This window comes from Cucurbita maxima, unplaced genomic scaffold, assembly GCF_002738345.1.
Source record: "Cucurbita maxima cultivar Rimu unplaced genomic scaffold, Cmax_1.0 Cma_Scf00056, whole genome shotgun sequence".
Lineage (NCBI taxonomy): Eukaryota > Viridiplantae > Streptophyta > Magnoliopsida > Cucurbitales > Cucurbitaceae > Cucurbita > Cucurbita maxima.
The window spans coordinates 311,018-331,614 of NW_019272072.1; the positions used below are offsets into that span (position 1 = coordinate 311,018).

Here is a 20,597-nt window from a genome sequence, read left to right on the forward strand (position 1 = left end):
ATTCTTCATTGAAATTTTAAAAATAAATAATAACTAATTTTTTATTGAATGGTAAGCTTATGCAAATGGAAACAAGTGCGGTAAACGTGAAGATTAAACACGTAAACTTTAAATCTTCAATCTAACGCTCTCTCAACTGAGCTATCCACACTAACATTAAAATGAAAATTCATCCGTAAAGGTATTTTCGCTAATTCATTTTAATTTTAAATAGAAATAATCACTAATTCTTAATAAGATATTCAACTTATCCAACTTGTATAAGGTGCGATGAACTAGAACACGTTAGGTATTTTCGATAATTCATTGAGATTTCAGAAAGGAATAATGACTAATTTTAGATTGAATAGTCGGGTTATGCAACTAGAATCAGGTACAGTGAACGTGGAGATCAAACACGTGACCTTCAAATCTTCAGTCTGATGCTTTCCCAACTGAGCTAACCCCGCTAATATTAAAAATGAAAATTCATAAGTAAAGGTACTTCCGCTAATTCATTATATTTAAAAAAGAAATAATCACTAATTTTAGATTAAATAAGAAAGTTGTGTTTTTAGATTGTATAGTCACGTAATAAACTTGTATTAGGTGCGTTGAACGTGGATAAAACACGTGTGATCTTCAAATCTTCTGTCTAATAATCTCCCAACTAAGCTACTCTTGCTAACATTAAAAATGAATATTTATCAGTAAAGGTATTGGGTACGCTTCTGGAAATTCAACTAAAGGCAATAGTATTAGACCGAGATGCCAGATTTAAATCTCACTTCTGGAAAATTCAACAAATATTGGAAGACATGTTGAGGGTATATGTGATGGATTTTGCAGAAAGCTGAGATAAGTACCTACCCCTTATGAAATTTGCTTATAATAATAGTTGCCAAGCCACCATACAAATGGCCACATACGAGGTTCTCTATGGACGAAGATTTTGATCACCTATCTTTTGGGAAGAAGGGGGGCAAACGATAACTATTGGGCCAGAGCTGGTGCAAATTACCAACACCGCAGTCCAAAAGATTAAAGTTAGGATACAAACCGCACAAAGCTGAGAGAAAAGCTATGTAGACCTAAGGCGCAAGGACATGGAATTGTAGGTAGGGGATCATATATTCCTAAAAGTAGCACCCCATGAGAGAGGTGCTCGAGTGGGGTAAAAAGGGGAAGCTAAGCCTTAGGTTTATCCGTCCCTTTGAGATATTAGAAAAGATTGGATCCGTGGCCTATAGAATCGGACAATGCCCAAATTTGTCTACAGTACATAATATCTTTCATGTATCCATACTACGGAAGTATACCCTAGATCCTTCGCACGTACTGGCTCATGAAACTCTCTTCTTGAGAGATGACCTAACCTATAAAGAAGACCTGATTCAAATAATAGACAAGAAAGTCAAAAGATTGAGAAACAAGAAAATCGCTCTTGTTAAGGTCTTATGGAAGAATCATAGAGTAGAAGAAGCCACTTGGGAAACAGAAGGCAAATAAGAACCTTCTACCCTGACCTATTTTAGAATAAGCACTTTCGATGACCGAAAGTTTTCAAAGGAGAGGAGAATTTGCAACACTCAAGGTCTCCAATAAGAGACAGTGTATAATCCCTACTAGGTTGTATCTAGAAGCAAAGAACACGTAGAATTAAAAAAACATTGAGAAAATGGTACTTTTTCTAATTTTTATAAACTTCCTGAATCATTAAATTTTTTATAGAATAATAATTACAAGGTGCTTAAACAAGGAAGGCTATGATCGGAGAAGACTTTTCTGGCAGAAGATTCAGAAAAATAAAGAATGAAATTATAGAAATTCTAGATGTTTCAATGGTAGTGGAAAATTCGTCTATAAATTATGAATTAGGGTAGACTATTAGGGGCAAGAAGCCAGCTTGTTCCTGGACCTTCTAAATAAGTTTACCCATAAGTTTGGTGAAGGAAAGAGGTCCTCATAGTGCTAGTAGGTTTACACACGAATCAGTCCATGTTAGGTTATCCTCTAATGTTTTCCTAAGCTAAAACCTCAACTCCTAAAGCCTAACCCAAGACATTATGTATAAACCTAGGTTCATTAATAATCCATGTACCAAGTACCTAGAACTATGTGAATAACATTCTAAATAAGTTTCTAGGATCCATACCCATAAGTAACCATTATCTGCTATTACGATGTGTAATAAAAGACCCCTATTCCTCTTTAGGTAGGATGTCCTGCAATATGTATCATGAGCTGGATGTTATGATAGGCCTACCTTTCCCATCAGCTAAATGAGATGTCCTGCACCACGATTTACCAGTAGGATTACATGATTATGATCTAGACCATTAGATCTCAACCATTAGATCTCCTCCAAAATTTGATATGATCTAGAACGAACATGCACGGATCATCACATCCAACGATTAGTATTCAAAGCCAAGGTCTGTAAGGCTATGATCGGAGTTGATATCTCCGAAAAATTATCCATAAAGTTCGATCTCTAAATAACGAAGATTCTAGAGCTCTCAATGTCGGTTTAAGCTCCTCCTATAAAGTTTGAAGTAGGAGCAACAATACGGAATAAGAATTGAGAAAGTTTGATCCCCTAATCAAAGACAATAAGCGTTTAGATTATGGGCCTCATACTCTCAGATTTCTTCCAAATTCGAGAGCAATCCTCCACCATTTCTCTTCGAACTTCTAAATAACGATGATTCTGGAGCTCTCAATGTCGGTTTAAGCATCTCCTATAAAGTCTGAAGTAGGAGCAACAGTACAGAATAATAATCGAGAAAGGTCGATCCCCCAATCGAAGGCAATGAGCGTTTAGATTATAGGTCTCCTACTCTTAGATTTCTTCCAAATTCGAGAGCAATCCTCCAACATTTCTCTTCAAACTTATTCCTACAGTTTCTCAACAAGATTACCCACAAGTTCTATGGAGTAATAGAGTGTTGAAAGTGCCCAGAAACCATTCCTCAAATTCAATCCGCCATTGAAGAACTTCAAGAAAAACTTGAAAATCCCATCCGAGGAGACATGATGACTCGTCGAGCAAAAATGGTTCCAATAAGTTTCTGCACCTCCAAGGAATACTTCCATAGAAGACCACGAAGAAAAATAACCTCGAGAGCGTGTTGAATTAAAGGAAATAGGTTTCGAAATTAAATTAGGGATAAGAGTCGAATTCCTATCTACGATCTCTTTTCCTTCAAATTAAGGATTCCTGTAGCTTCAGAGGAAGAAGTTGAGTATGAATGTGTTAATATAACACATGCGAAAGCAATTTGAATCTTAGGAACTTTTAGAACGTCAATTATAGTAAATAACTAGCATGTTCATAAGTATTAAAACTTAATGAGTTTGAATACTAACCTTTTGTAGTTCAAATTCCTTTTTCCTCACGAACCGGTTTCGAACCACCACTAGTGTCTTCTCCACTATCTTCCGGCCTTAGAATGAGATTGTGGAATCCGGTGAATGACTAAACTTGGGAGAGATTTTGTATATATGAAGAGAGTGTTTGTGAGAGGTTTTTCTCAAGGTTTTTCTCCAATAAGAAGATCTTTCATGTATTATGATCACTCTATTTATAGAGTCATGTTTGCATGTTCATGCAAATTTGAGATCACCAAATTTTGACACTCAAAATTCTACTCAAATGTTTGGGATTATGTGACAAGCATGCATGCTTGAGTTATCCAAAGTTTGACACTCAAAATTCCACTCAAATTTGTGAGGTTTATTTGGCAAGCATGCAAGTTCAAATTTTGACACTCAAAATTCCACTCAAATGTTTGGGATTATGTGACAAGCATGCATGCTTGAGTTAACAAAAGTTTGACACTCAAAATTCCACTCAAATTTGTGGGGTTTATTTGGCAAGCATGCAAGTTTGGTTAAACAAAATTTTGACACCTCAAAATTTCACTAACATGGATTTTTCCATTAAATGAAGTCGAACATGTTGACTTTTTTCATATTGATTTAATAATCAATTTGAATTATTAATTTCAAATAAAGTAATATTAAATGATTAATTAAATTATTTAATTAATATTTAATATTAATTCAAATGACAATCCCAATTAATTCCCTCATATTTGATTAAGATATTAAATCTTATTTAAATATCTCAGATTCTCTCTTTTTGTTTAATTCGTAAATAAAACAAAAATGTTGTTAAATATATCCTATATATCGTATAGTATCGACATCATTTTCAACCCTCTTGATTGATGGATGTTTTTCTGAATGATCGTTGGGTTAGACTCCGTTACTACTAGGCATTTTGCTAGGGACATGTAAATTACTTTGTGTTTCAGCAGGACGTTCATTCCTGACACGACGTCGAAGTCATCCATTTCAACTATCACTAAACAATTTGCCAAGTCCAAGGCTCCAGCTTGATTAGAGTTCTCATTGTGACTCTTAAGACGGTGTTCATCTTTCCTGTATCTTGATGCCAAAGGATGTTAAAATATTTTGTATCGGTCTCTATCATGAGTTGTGGGTGGCTCTAGAGTTGACAATGGTGTTTCTTACTATTTTGTGCTTTATCCAGACCTCGACATACATAATATATATATATATTCATTTAACTATAAGACATATGGTCCATGGAAGAATTGTAACTCTTATACTCATTAATATTATAATGGCTACTACCTAGATTATAACCTAAAGTTGATAATTGATGTTCAATTAGCCAACCTTAAATTTGTAATCATTGTGGAGTGATTGAAATTACAATGGAAGTAGCTTAAACTCCTAGTACGTTAAATGAAGTTGGTCTCTTCTAATAAAACACGAATTTCTCTTTAATATCATTAATACAATTATGCTTCATATTGAACCTACCAAACATGAAATTAAAACTGCGTTCAATTTAACTCTATTTTATTGTCATCTTGAATGACGTGTAGGATATATTCTTGATTTAACTTGATATTTCATATTAGTTAAGTGTTTTTGCAAAATCACAATTAGACAACAACAAAGATGAATTTGGTCTGTTTATTATTTTAAAGAAAATTTCTTTCTCCATCTTATTCCTAATAACTCTTCAACTAAATTCATATTATGCTAAGAAACAAATTTTTTACTCCAAGAAGTAAAATATGCAACTTTAACTAAAATTTCATCGAAACAAATTTTATTGTCATACAACATAGATGACAATTATAGCCTTCAAACAAAAACTAGAGTAGTTGTGGTGAACGGGATAGAAACTCTAGTGTTCATCCATAATATACAACCACTACCTAAATTATGACCTATAAATTTGAAAACATAAGTTGTAGTTCAAAATTACATAAAACAATCCCCTAAATCCAAGAACTCTGTGTCCAATTAGTCAATCCTAAAGATAGTAACTAACATAGAGTAATTGAAGCTCCACATGAAGTAATTTAAAGTTCCAGTTACTTAACTAAAGTTTATCTCGTCTTTAATGAAACATGAGTTGCACTCAAGTTCATGAAATATTTACAGACTCCAACTCTGAGTACTATTAATGCAATTACATTTCATATGAGTTTGCCATAAATCAAACTATGGTACATTCAATACAACTTTATTTTCTTGTCATAGGAAGCAAAATAGAAGAATTAAATCAAACAAACTGATGAACTGAGCCGAATAAATCCAACCCAACCCAAACTGATTAATTTGATTCATTTGTTGGGTTGTAGTTTATTTGAACACTTGCATATTAGAAAAATTCAATATTACATGCCTTACTTACTGAGAGGGAGAAGAAGAGGGCAAAATTGGAACACAAATCTGATTTGTCGATCCTTAAAAAAAGAAATAAGCAAAGTTCCATATCCCATTGAAGTTGGGCCAGCCTTTTTCTTGTTTTATAGTCCAACAACTGCTCAAGAAAATAGATTTCAAACTTGAGAGAAAAAAATATAATGAGTTAAAAATGTTGCAATTTTTTAGAAAGGGCATTTGGTCTAGTGGTATGATTCTCGTTTAAGGTGGGAGAGGTTCCGAGTTCAATTCTCAAAAGAATGAGCCTTTGAGAAAAGAACTCAACAACCTAGTGTATATTCTTCCATCTTAATCTTCAAAAACAAAAAATTAAGGCAATTAAAACTATAATGATGATGCTCTTTTAATATCATTTTATCTTTTCCACTTTCGATATTTGCTTTACTTGTGGAGTCTCCACGATATGTGTCTCAAATGGAACTATCAAACTAAAGCTTACACTATTTTCAAACTAAAACTTACACTATTTTCTTCTTTCTATAGTAATTGTCGCAAACCCTATGTAAATAATTTAACAGCAGTCTAGATCTAAAAGATATAATAATGATTATTGCTCATGGATTTCATTAACAAAGAAAATAAATGAAATAATGATGTACATTCCATAAAAAAAACTTAATATATAGCCCATAATAAATGCATTTGGTCTAGTTGTATGATTCTTGCTTTGGGTGCAAGAGGTCTTGAGTTTGATTCTCGAAATGTCACTCCAAAGAAAAAAAGCACTAAAATAATTGTCAATGAGGCCTAACCCAAAAGAATTCGTGACAATGCACTACTTATATAAATTTCATCTATTGAGGGACATAGACTAGCAACTCAAAATAATAGATCTATTACAAAAGGCATTTGGTCTAGTGGTATGATTATCGTTTTGAGTGTGAAAGGTATGGTTTTAAATGTGGCCACATAGGTTATCTATTATCACAATCCCAGAAGATGCGCCCAAATAACCGATGAAAAAGTTTCAAATTTTAAAACCTCTTACCTTATCAGTCATCAGTTTTTTGTATCATATATTGAGAAATTATTATTAAAAAGCAATTTCACGAGTGTGACTTAAATATTCTTTCTTTGTGGTATCAGTCATGCTATTTGAATAGCCTGAAGTCATAATAGTCTCTCCACCGGTTCCGAAGACTCCTTCGGCATCAATGTGCTCCAATGAAAGAGATCATACCCTTTCCTGAACCAGAACCGAGCACAAAACGTTGAGGTAGAAAGTCGAAAGCGAGCTCTTTTCGCGTATACGCAATCTCAAAGCCCAATTAGCTCACGGACTGTCTCCTCAACCCTGGCGAGTATGAGTGCTTGGTAAGAGAGAATGCCGAATGAGAAAGACATTCGATTACGGCAACATTCGCAACTACTAAAGTGCACTAAACCTAGTAGAGATCTTCGACCTAACGATAATGGTACTTCAAGCCCATTTAATCAATCCGCTTTGTACCTTATATAAGGTACTAAAATAATTTTCAATGAGGCCTAACCCAAAGGAATTCGTGGCAATGCACTACTTAAATAAATTTCATCTATTGAGGCACATAGACTAGCAACTAAGAATTATAGATTTGCTACAAAAGGCATTTGGTCTAGTGGTATGATTATCGTTTTGAGTGTGAAAGGTCTCAAGTTTGATTCTCAAAATGCCCCCAACAATATTATATCAAAATGAATTATGCAAGATAATATGGTTTTAAATGTGGCCACATAGGTTATCTATTATCACAATCCCGGAAGATGCGCCAAAATAACCGATGAAAAAGTTTCAGAGAACCATAGATTTGAACCGAACCGCGCACACTAAAAAAAAAAAGTTATCCTTTTCTATCACACCTAGAATTGTCATTCTTTTGTCTTTTAAAACCTCTTACCTTATCAGTCATAAGTTTTTTGTATCATATATTGAGATAATTATTATGAAAAAGCAATTCCACGAGTGTGACTTAAATATCCTTTCTTTGTGGTATCAGTCATGCTATTTGAATAGCCTGAAGTCATAATAGCCTCTCCACCGGTTCCGAAGACTCCTTCGGCATCAATGTGCTCCAATGAAAGAGATCATACCCTTTCCTGAACCAGAACCGAGCACAAAACGTTGAGGTAGAAATTCGAAAGCGAGCTCTTTTCGCGTATACGCAATCTCAAAACCCAATTAGCTCACGGACTGTCTCCTCAACCCTGGCGAGTATGAGTGCTTGGTAAGAGAGAATGTCGAATGAGAAAGACATTCGATTACGGCAACATTTGCAACTACCAAAGTGCACTAAACCTAGTAGAGATCTTCGACCTAACGATAATGGTACTTCAAGCCCATTTAATCAATCCACTTTGTACCTTATATAAGGTACTAAAATAATTTTCAATGAGGCCTAACCCAAAGGAATTCGTGGCAATGCACTACTTAAATAAATTTCATCTATTGAGGCACATAGACTAGCAACTAAGAATTATAGATTTGCTACAAAAGGCATTTGGTCTAGTGGTATGATTATCGTTTTGAGTGTGAAAGGTCTCAAGTTTGATTCTCAAAATGCCCCCAACAATATTATATCAAAATGAATTATGCAAGATAATATGGTTTTAAATGTGGCCACATAGGTTATCTATTATCACAATCCCGGAAGATGCGCCAAAATAATCGATGAAAAAGTTTCAGAGAACCATAGATTTGAACCGAACCGCGCACACTAAAAAAAAAAAGTTATCCTTTTCTATCACACCTAGAATTGTCATTCTTTTGTCTTTTAAAACCTCTTACCTTATCAGTCATCAGTTTTTTGTATCATATATTGAGATAATTATTATGAAAAAGCAATTCCACGAGTGTGACTTAAATATCCTTTCTTTGTGGTATCAGTCATGCTATTTGAATAGCCTGAAGTCATAATAGTCTCTCCACCGGTTCCGAAGACTCCTTCGGCATCAATGTGCTCCAATGAAAGAGATCATACCCTTTCCTGAACCAGAACCGAGCACAAAACGTTGAGGTAGAAAGTCGAAAGCGAGCTCTTTTCGCGTATACGCAATCTCAAAGCCCAATTAGCTCACGGACTGTCTCCTCAACCCTGGCGAGTATGAGTGCTTGGTAAGAGAGAATGCCGAATGAGAAAGACATTCGATTACGGCAACATTCGCAACTACTAAAGTGCACTAAACCTAGTAGAGATCTTCGACCTAACGATAATGGTACTTCAAGCCCATTTAATCAATCCGCTTTGTACCTTATATAAGGTACTAAAATAATTTTCAATGAGGCCTAACCCAAAGGAATTCGTGGCAATGCACTACTTAAATAAATTTCATCTATTGAGGCACATAGACTAGCAACTAAGAATTATAGATTTGCTACAAAAGGCATTTGGTCTAGTGGTATGATTATCGTTTTGAGTGTGAAAGGTCTCAAGTTTGATTCTCAAAATGCCCCCAACTATATTATATCAAAATGATTTATGCAAGATAATATGATTTTAAATGTGGCCAAATAGGTTATCTATTATCACAATCCCAGAAGATGTGCCCAAATAACCGATGAAAAAGTTTCAATAGGTTCGAACCGAACCGCGCACACTGAAAAAAAAAAGTTCTCCTTTTCTATCACACCTAGAATTGTCACTCTTTTGTCTTTTAAAACCTCTTATCTTATCAGTCATCAGTTTTTTGTATCATATATTGAGATAATTATTATGAAAAAGCAATTCCACGAGTGTGACTTAAATATTCTTTCTTTGTGGTATCAGTCATGCTATTTGAATAGCCTGAAGTCATAATAGCCTCTCCACCGGTTCCGAAGACTCCTTCGGCATCAATGTGCTCCGATGAAAGAGATCATACCCTTTCCTGAACCAGAACCGAGCACAAAACGTTAAGGTAGAAAGTCGAAAGCGAGCTCTTTTCGCGTATGCGGAATCTCAAAGCCCAATTAGCTCACGGACTGTCTCCTCAACCCTGGCGAGTATGAGTGCTTGGTAAGAGAGAATGTCGAATGAGAAAGACATTCGATTACAGCAACATTTGCAACTACCAAAGTGCACTAAACCTAGTAGAGATCTTCGACCTAACGATAATGGTACTTCAAGCCCATTTAATCAATCCTCTTTGTACCTTATTGTTGACTGAATAGGATGCACGCCAGGCCTAAATTCTCTCTCAGTCACCCGGAGATGAAAGGAAGATCAGATCTGAAGTTCATGAATTGAAGAGAAAGTGGATCTGAGTTTTACACGCTTTCATTTTCAAAAGCTCCGCTTGCCTACGGTACTTTATTAGGGATGTGCAACAATATGGTCATCTCTCAGCCGTGTATAGAGAATTCCTTGATCATTTCCTTGGCGGATAACACAAATGAAATCGATTCCCTGACTGCCCATCTTATGAGTCCATTCTTGTCTTTTTGGTTTGTTGTACTATTCTATACCTCTCTTGATTGATTGAAAGACTTTCGGGAGCTGGGAGGGCCAATCGTGAGGGAACTTTCCTTTTCACGGTAGGGAAAGGTAAAGTGGGAGCTGCGTATGTCCACAATGATCAAGGTAGAGCGACTCCTTCTTTAAAAGAGGTTGGTTTTATTGAAACTGTTAAATCTTCTTTCGTTAAAGAAAAAATAGGAGCCCTTGGTTTGGCTGATGTCGATTCGTATGGCAATGCGGACTCGACTCAAGATGAGGATTCCACTTTTCATACTCCTGCTACGAGCTGAAAGAGCTGGTAAGTTATCTCGCTAAACGAAAAGAAAAAGAACATACGGGTTGACCTCATTACAAGGTGCGGGGGCTAGCCAAAGAAGGTCAGTCGAACTAGATTAGAACCCTTGTTCTGGTTCAGCTAGGTTTTTCCATGCGAGAATGTATGCGTATCGATATCCTCTTTTTGTTTATATGTTTGGAGAAACCTGCTAAGCCCATCTTTCTTACCAAGTGTGATTCAATCTTTCAGCTCAAACTTTCCTCTCGTCCGACGAAAAAGAAAGGATTACGACTACCTTTTCCTTTTCTTGCCGGAGCCAAGGGATCAATCAGTTTCTACCAAAAAGTTTGCTATCTATTAGTTGTCGTAATCGAATGTATTTCTCATTTTATGTTAGCTCCTCCAAGAGCTTCCAGGTCCGTAGTAGACGAAACCTTGGACTTCTATTGAACTTATAGCATTGCCTGTTGAGCTCGCCATTGAGGGTTGGCCTTACAGGAGATCGAGCAACCTTTCTTTTCTTGTCTGGTATGCTTTCCCGCTTATCGCGTAGCTAGCAAACTAGCCAAAGAGAGAGAGAGAGAGGGATCATATCAATCAATTTGTATGTGCATTTTGTCCATCCCATACTTGCCTGCTTAGTTTTCTTAGCCAACATCTCCAGTTTCTCCCGAACCAAGAGGTTCGCTTATCCATACTCAATAGTCACACTTTTAGCAGAAAGACTGATTTTTTTCATAAAGTCGGTGCATAGATCAAGAAAAAATGAAGCTGATTACAGGGACGGTTATGCGATACGTCTTTTTATACTCACATTTTCTTTAACCTTGCTATCAACCTAGTCATTCTCGTTTGTTGCTTTAAGGGGTCTCCCCACTATAGATTACTCGGATTGGTTCTCACGTCCCTATGCCAAAAAGTATGGGCGAGTTTGGTTTGAGTGTTCATCGATTGGGTGGATCCATATGCTCCGGGGGGGTGAGACGAGGTGTAGCGCATCTGTTTTGGGTATGTTGTTTGCTAAAGGTTTTAGGAAAGGAGTACAAATTTTCTACATAGGTCATCTGTGGTCACAATCCTTCCGTGGCCCAACCCTTATTCGCAGTCCGCATCCAACCATTTCTTTTTCAATCTACATGTATGCTCCAAGCCAAACTCACGTAACTAGTCAGAAGATGCAGCTCACAACTGAACGGAAGACAAGTGTCACAATCGCACTCTTGCAGTAGTGAGACACTTATTATGTGACATTTGTTCTAATCCAATGAACAAGTCAACCATGCAAAATTTAGACTGAAGGAACAATAACGGTGTATGCTCGAATCACGTTTAGAAGAAATATTTTAGAAAACGTGAGTGAGGAAATACGTTAAAAACATTTTCAAATAGAGTAATGTTATAAGCTAAAAGTGAACAAACAACAACTGGTCACGTTCTCCCATAGTACATTTTGGGACATTTTAGTAATGATGGGTGTAGATATGATTTTGATGACTAATCATACACCCCGTATTGGCACAAAAATAATAGTAAAAGTCTATCTAAGATGAATGCAAGTAAAAGGGGTTTGGAATGAGCATGCCACCATGAACCACAAATCATTTACAAGAATAGCTGAGTCGTCTAACATGCAGCCACAGGCAACACGCCTTGGCCAATCATGACCGCGACATCTGCCCTTACACAATTTGTCAATATCTCTATCAACTGGCTCTTCATAAACTCAACGTTGTAGGATGAGGCTGACTTTAGGTCTCGCGATGCGCTTCTAGCTGATCTCAGTATTGAGGAGTCTTTTCCAACCTACTAGAAGCTGTTGAAAATCACTTCTCGGTTTGTTAACTCTTCAACTCTTCTCTATTGGTGTCTTTCCTACTTTCTTTTCTTGAAACATTTTCTTCTTTGCATGACGTGATACCACCTGCTTCTACTTGATGTTTTCTTGGTCGGAATAATAACGTTTCAAGTTACTGACGTGGACAACAGGGTTAGTCTGTATCCATAAGAGCAATTGGATTTTATATGATGTCTTTCTAATCTTGTGTATAACTTCAACTAGTCCATAGAATTTTCGCACCAGTCTTTGGTTCTTGTTGCTTTGAACTCAATGTTGATCTGACCTTAACTTATTTTAATTCTCTATTTGCTTTGAAATTATTGTGGTCGACCCTTCTCTTCATTCGTATGGATGGTATTTTTTCGTGAACATGTGTTGCTTTAGTGGTTTGTTTTTGTCTCGCTTCTTTAGTACAGGTGTTGGCTTGGTGTCTTTGCCAAGCATTTGAGTGATCACTGACAAGAGCTTTTGCAGGTCAAATAAACCCGACTGTGAACATGCCATTTTGCTATTTGTAGAATTAAACTAGCTCAGGCTAAGCCGCATGACATCTGTTTGTGGCAGGCGACATAAAACTAATCTTGTGATTTATCTCTCTTGGTGAAGTTAAACCCAATATTTGACCTTCTTGTTTTGGGTCGTGGTGTTCATGTAGTGGAAATAAAGTTTTTGTTGAGGTTCGCACACTTGCACTTCCCCTTTTCAAATACAACAATGGCAGCAAGTGTAGATTCATCATGGCTAAGATTCTTTCTCAACTGTACTATCATCATCATTTTCACCCCTCTTGGTTGATGGATGTTTGTCTGAATGATCATTAGGTTAGACTCCGTTACTACTAGGCATTTTTTAGGGGCATGTAAATGACTTTGTGTTCTAGTAGAATGTCAATCCCTGACTATTTGGGCTCTAGAATGTTGGATATGAAGGCTAACTATATAGTAGGCATTTACATATAGTGAAGCTATATATAATAAACTGAAATCATATATATACCCATTAGTCAATTTGTTGGTGCTTCCTAAATGTACATTTCTCATTCTCCATATTCTCTATTTACAACCCTGAAGTCATTAATACAAAACCATTAGAATATTTCTTCTTACATTTCTCTATCATGTTTTTTGTGTTCATTTAGATCAACTGTGTGCGATGTTGTGTGATCCTATTAACTAGTATCAGAGCGAGGAGAGATTCATCACGATCTGTGAAGATGGAAAGTTCAAGAATTGAAAAGTTTGATGGATTTGATATCAATTTCTAGAAGATGCAGATTGAAGATTATCTGTACGAGAAAGATATTCAGGAACCCCTTTTGAGGGTGAAGCCGGATACCATGACCACGGAGGAGTGGAAGCTCAAGAATTGTCATGCTATAGGGTTAATGTGGTTGACGCTGTCCAGAAACATGACGTTCAACATCATCAAAGAGAAGACGACATCGGGCCTATTGAAGATGTTAAATATGTACGAAAATATGTCGGCTATGAACAAGGTGTATTTGATGCAGAGGTTGTTCAATCTACAAATGTTGATTTGTTGCAGATCAATTTAAATTAGTTCAACATGATTGTAAGTCAATTGAGTTGGGTGAAAATTATGTTAAAAAATAAGATTAAAGCATTTATTTTGATGCCATCTTTACTCGAGTCGTGGTATACTGTTGTTGCTGCAATCAACAGTTCACGAGGATCTATTAAACTGAAATTTAATGAAATTTGAGATGTCAGCGAAAGCCCAAACGGGAAATTGAAGATTCATCAGGCAATGCTCTCATTGTTGATCGAAGGGGAAGAAGTAAATCAAAGAGCCCAAACAAACATGGACGATCAAAATTAAGAAACTGGGAAAAATCTCCAAACAAACAAAACGTAAAGTGTTGAAATTGTGAAGAAAAATAACACTTTCGGACAGATCGTACAAAATTGATGAAAAGAAAAATCACAAATTTGAAGATAACGATAATTCCATATATTCAGCAGAAGATACTGAGAATGCTTTAATCCTTAGCATGAACAACCCAATTGAATTTTGGATTTTAGATTCAGTTGCATCGTTTCATTCGAATCCAAGTAAGGAATTGTTTCAAAATTTCCAATAAGGAAATGTTAGGAAGGTGTATATTGCCGACAACAAAACGTTGAAGATTGAAGAGAATAAAGATGTCTACATATAAACTCTAACAGGAAATGAGTGTGTGGATATTATAGGATGTCAGATATATTCCTGATCTCTGGAAGAATCTAATCTCTATTTGTCAGTTGGATAGCACAGGTTATGCAGCCGAGTTTGGAAAGAGTTTTGGGAATATTGTGATGGGTGTCATGGTGGTAGCATGACCTAAAATCGGGAACCCTATACACTAATGTAGAGTGTATAAACATGGTTGTTGTTGCTAAGAGTGCTTCCAATTCAAGTAACAGCAACAACAACCATGTTTATGCATGATACAGTAGTGTCAATAGACTTGAACATATGAGCATCAAAGAAATGAAGATGATGGGTGCAAATGGAGTTTTAGAAGGCCTAAAATCTATTGATATGGGTGTTTGTGAGAGCTGCGTTATGGAAAAATATAAACGAGTTAGCTTCACAAAAATTGCTAGAGAACCAAAGAAAGTGCGATTGGAAATGGTCCATATAGACGTTTGGGGACCATCTCCAGTTTCTTCATTTCTAGTACCAAAATTTCATGGATTAGATGTCTCGCACTCTGCAACGAAAACTCTCTGTTTTCCTAAGGCTAGTCATATATCTCATGACCACTCTTTTTCTCCTCACCATATCTAGACACTATAACGTTGATCCATTATGGTCTTATATAGTTAACGTTCACTCTTTAATGTCCAAGGACATTTTATAACTACCACGAAAATCAAAACATACAATAAATTCATACAAGTTTTACAACATATCATATACTACAAAATAGGGTTAGACTGCTTACTTGGTCGCGGAGAGACGTGTCATCGAGATGAGTCATAGAGATATACGACTCTTTATCTTAAGAAAAAATCTATATAATTTAAAATCCGGCTGCTCTGATACCAATCTGTCACAACCCAAATTTCAAGGGTTCAAAACTCAAATAGAAACTAAAATTGAAAGTTAAAACAAATAAAAATAAAAGTAAATTAATATAAAATAATGCTGTAAAATTAAAATAAGATTGAAAAAACAACACCACATTAAATATAAAATTAAATTAAATTATAAGACCGTGTTGTTCAAATTTATCCAAACAAAAAAAAAGTGTTTGGGATAGAATTACAAAAAAAAAAAAAAGTACAAAAAAAATCAAACACAGAGACAAACTAACGCTGCATAACAACCCCATCTGTGAGTGCACAATCTTTGAAGGCTCCCTCATACGAACCCATCCAAAATAATCACACCTGTGACCGCATCTCCTGACTTTAAACTGCTAGTCTAAACATGGTTTCGTCACCAAAGTTTTAGAGTTTAATCTATCTTTACAAAAATATTTTTCTCTTAATTTATGATTAGTCATAAAAGGAAATAATTAGATACAAATTTGGTCTAAAATTCAAAATTTACAAATCTTACTGTTTCTTAACCCGATTCAAATCCAGATTCTTAAACTCCTAGTACCTTAAATAAAGTTGGTCTCCTCTAATAAAATAGGAATTTCTCTTAAGATCATTAAGACAATTATGCTTTATCTTAAACACGCCAAACATGAAACTAACGTGCGTTCAATTTAACTCAATTTTATTGCCATCTTGAATGATGTTTAGGGTATATTCTTGATTTACTTTAAAGTTCTTGTGACATGACAGTTCATATTAGTTAAACTTTCTGCAAAATCACAAGTTAAAAAACAACAGCGATGAACCTAAGTCTATTAGTCATTTCAAAGAAAATTTCTTTCTCCATCTTATCGATAATAATAGTTTAAATAAATTCATATTATGCAAAGAAACAAGTTTACGACTCATAAAAACAACTACCTAAATTATGTCCTAAAAATTTGAAAACATAAGTTGTAGTTGATAATTACACAAAAAATTCCCTAAATTCATGAATTTGTGTCCAATTAATTAATCCTAACGATTGTAACTAGCATATAGTAATTGAAGCTCAACATGAAGTAATTTAAAATTCCCCAAATTTTATCTCATCTTTAATAAAGCATGAATTGCACCAAAGTTTATGAAATGCTTATAGACTCCAACTTTGAGTACTATTAATGCAATTATGTTTCATATGAGTTTGTCATAAATGAAACTAAGGTGCATTCAATACAACTTTATTTTCTTGTCATATGAGACAAAATAGAAAAATTAAATCAAACAAACTGATGAACTAAACCGAATCAATCCAACCCAAATTGATTAGTTTGTTTCTTTTGTTGGGTTGTTTGATAACCCTTTTATATTATAACAATTCAACTTTTCATGAGAGAAAAATATATTTAAGTAGATGTTAAAAATATTGGGTGTTCAAGAAAAGACATTTAGTTTAGTGGTATGATTCTCACTTGTGGTGCAAGAGGAGGTTTTGAGTTCAATTCTTGAAATGCTCTTATGTCTAATTCTTTTTTTTTCGAAGGACTTCATATTCGACATCAACCTAACTTCATATTCAACATTTTATACTTACCATCATGCTCTTAATACAACATCCCATCCCAAGGCTTTATTCTCCAAGACACATTCTACCTTTGAGGACTTCACGTGTTTCCTACAATACGAAAAAATACAAACTTAATACCTAGGCCTAAGGTTTCATACATACGTTTCAAGTGGTATAACAAGGGCATTTGGTCTAGTGGTATGATTCTCGCTTTGGGAGTGAGAGGTCTCGAGTTTGATTCTCAAAATGCCCCTTCAAGAGATTGTATTACAAATTTATGGGGATGTAACTCATATAGTAGAGCGCTCACTTCTAATATGTGGATACGACATAATGAGTAGGGATAGTTTTTCATGTCACTATTATTGAAAATTACTTCTTTTCAATTTTTCCTTATTCATGACATGTTGAGTAGTGATATTTCTTCATTTTCACTATTATTGATGATGAAAAATTTAGGATTTTGTGATGCAAGTCGCTTAACATGCGAGAGTTACGACTTAGCATACAAGAGGTATGGGGATGGATACTCGCATCTCCAAAAGAAACTATTTATTATTAATATTTTATTTCTATTCAATATTTCCTTATTTATGACATAATATGCATATATACTTTTTCATTTTCATAATTATTGATGAAGGGACGTTTAGGGTTTTTTGATGTAAAAATCGTAGGGACGTAGTTCGAATGGTATAGCGTTCATTTCCCATGTGGAAAGTATGGGGCTCAATACCTTGCATCTTCAATTGAATCGATTATTAAATATATTATTTCTTTTCAATTTTTTCTTATTTAGGACATAATGAGCTGAGATAGTTTTTCATTTTCACTATTACTGATGACGAGATGCATAGGACTTTGTGACGTAAGAATTGTGGGGATATCTAAACTATTTGTTATTAATATTTTGATATTTTTTTATTTTCACTATTATTGATGATGGGACATTAATAGGGTTTTATGATGTAAGAATCATGGGGATGTAGCTCAGATGGTAGAGCGCTCGATTTGCATGTGAGAGGTACGGGGATTGATACCCCGCATCTCCAAAAATAAGATTATCTATTATTAAATATATTGTTTCTTTTCAAATTTTTCCTTATTCATGACCTGTTGTGTAGCAATATTTCTTCATTTTCACTATTATTGATGATGAAAAATTTAGGGTTTTGTGATGCAAATATTGTGGGGATGTAGCTCAAATGGTAGAGCGCTCGCTTAGCATGCGAGAGGTACGGGGATCGATACCCCGCATCTCCAAAAGAAAGAAATGATTTTTTTCAGTATGAGTTAATTTAACATGTTATGTATAAGGTGGGTAGGAGAGAAAAAGAAAAGATACTTATATAAGGAGGACTTCTTCACTTCTTCACAATTGCAATATCTGACCAATGAATATAATGGTCATTTATAGTTTCTATCACAATAATATAAAATTTGGGAACAAAGCCTATATGAGACTGAAAAGACCGTTCAATGGTATTTTAGATTAAAAAAACTTTTATGAGCTTTGTACCTTTGTTAGTGTTACTTTGTACCTTTATTTGTATTACTTTGTACCTTTATTAGTGTTACTTTGTACTTTTGTTTGTATTACTTCGTACCTTTGTTAGTGCTATGTTATAGACATTTGGTCAAGTTCAACAATTGGGGTTGAGGTTATTCAAATGGTTAATGTTACTTTATTTGATTCAAATTGTTAATGTGATAATCCAGTTGAACAGTTACCAGTTATTTCCAAGGTCTCTCTTATTGAACGCCAACAAGGCTGAAATGATTGAGATGAGCACCCGATTGAGTTTGAAAAAATTGAAATAAAATCAAATAAAATCACTCAAACAAATCAATAAAATTGAAAAAAAATTAGCCTTATGACACTTCCTTCAACTCGAAGGGGTGGTCAACCAAGGATTCCTTCGCCCTAGACCCATGATCCAACTTCCAACATGGAAATGATAAGCTATAGAATCATTCCAAGAACCTCAATGGATTCGTTACAAACTCACATTACCAATCTCGACAACTGGACGTGTCGCTGGCGTTAGAAGAACGACTGCAACAGAGCAGTCATGGGGATAGAAGATCCCGTTGAAGGACGATAGACCAACCGTAATCTTCAGCCCAACAAGCCAAGCTTTTGTAGAAGCAAGAACCTTTAATTGAAGAAATTAACACCTTCTTATACAAATTTTGGATAAACCAAGAGATAAAGCTAGAATTAGATTATGAGATCCAAGAGTGAGAAGCAAGATTTGAAACCTTTTTCTAAATTGAGTCACTCCACAATCAAACTTCATCAAGGCTTGATTAAATATCTCAGATGCAATTTACCACAGGAATTGCATGAAACTTGAAAACGACAAAGATATGCTCAGATTTGTATAAGAGGGAACCTCTCAACTTGAGAGATCAATTTCATTGATCACAAATATGCTTTTACATAATAATTTGTGGGTATTTATAATTTGACGCTCTCCCAACTGAGCTATCCCTGCAATCATTAGAGTTGAGTTTTTAAAAAGAAATAATCGCTAATGTAGTGAACATGGATCAAAAACATAAATAATCACTAATTTTATAGTCAAATTATGCAACGTGAACCAAGTGTGGTGAAACATTAGAGTTGAGTTTTTAAAAAGAAATAATCGCTAATGTAGTGAACATGGATCAAAAACATAAATAATCACTAATTTTATAGTCAAATTATGCAACGTGAACCAAGTGTGGTGAAAGTGGATCAAACACGTGACCTTCAGATATTCAATCTGACGCTCTCTCTGAGCTATCCCCGCAATCACTAGAAATGAAAATTCATCAGTAAAGGTATTTTAGCTGATTCATTGAGATTTTAACAAGGAATAATGACTAATTTTTTTATTGAATAGTCAGGTTTTGCGAAACAGGTGTGGTGAACATGGAGATCGAACACGTGACCTTCAAATCTTAAATTTGACGCTCTCCAAACTGAGCTATCCCTGCTAACATTAAAAATGAAAGTTTTTAAGTAAAGGTATTTCCGTTAATTAATTGAAATTTTAGAAAGAAATAATCACTAATTTTAAATTGAAGAGTCAAATTATGCAAGATCGAATATGAGACCTTTAGATCTTCAATCTAACGCTCTCTCAACTGAGCTATCCACACTAACATTAAAAATGAAAATTCATCCTAAAGGTATTTTCGCTAATTCATTTTAATTTTAAATAGAAATAATCACTCATTTTTAATAAGATATACAAGTTATCCAACATGTATAAGGTGTGGTGAACTAGAACACATTAGGTATTTCCGATAATTCATTGAGATTTCAGAAAGGAATAGTGACTAATTTTAGATTGAATAGTCGGGTTATGCAACTAGAATCAGGTGTGATGAACGTGTTGATCAAACACGTGACCTTCAAATCTTCAATCTGACGCTCTCCCAATAGAGCTATCCCTGCTAATATTAAAAATGAAAATTCATAAGTAAAGGTACTTCCACTAATTCATTATATTTAAAAAAGAAATAATCAATAATTTTAGATTGAATAAGCAAGTTATGTTTTTAGATTGTATGGTCAGGTAATAATCTTGTATCAGGTGCGTTGAACGTGGATAAAACACGTGTGACCTTCAAATCTTCCGTCTAACAATCTCCCAACTAAGCTACTCTTGCTAACATTAAAAATGAATATTCATCAGTAAAGGTATTCGGTACGCTTCTGGAAATTCAACAGAAGGCA

General features: G+C 34.9%; 1 non-coding gene across 1 annotated transcript; it reads left to right on the plus strand.

The window, feature by feature from the left end:
• Window positions 1-18,060: 18,060 nt before the first annotated feature.
• Window positions 18,061-18,133, plus strand: TRNAA-AGC. Its single transcript has one exon. It is a non-coding gene; the product is annotated as a tRNA-Ala (tRNA).
• Window positions 18,134-20,597: the final 2,464 nt, after the last annotated feature.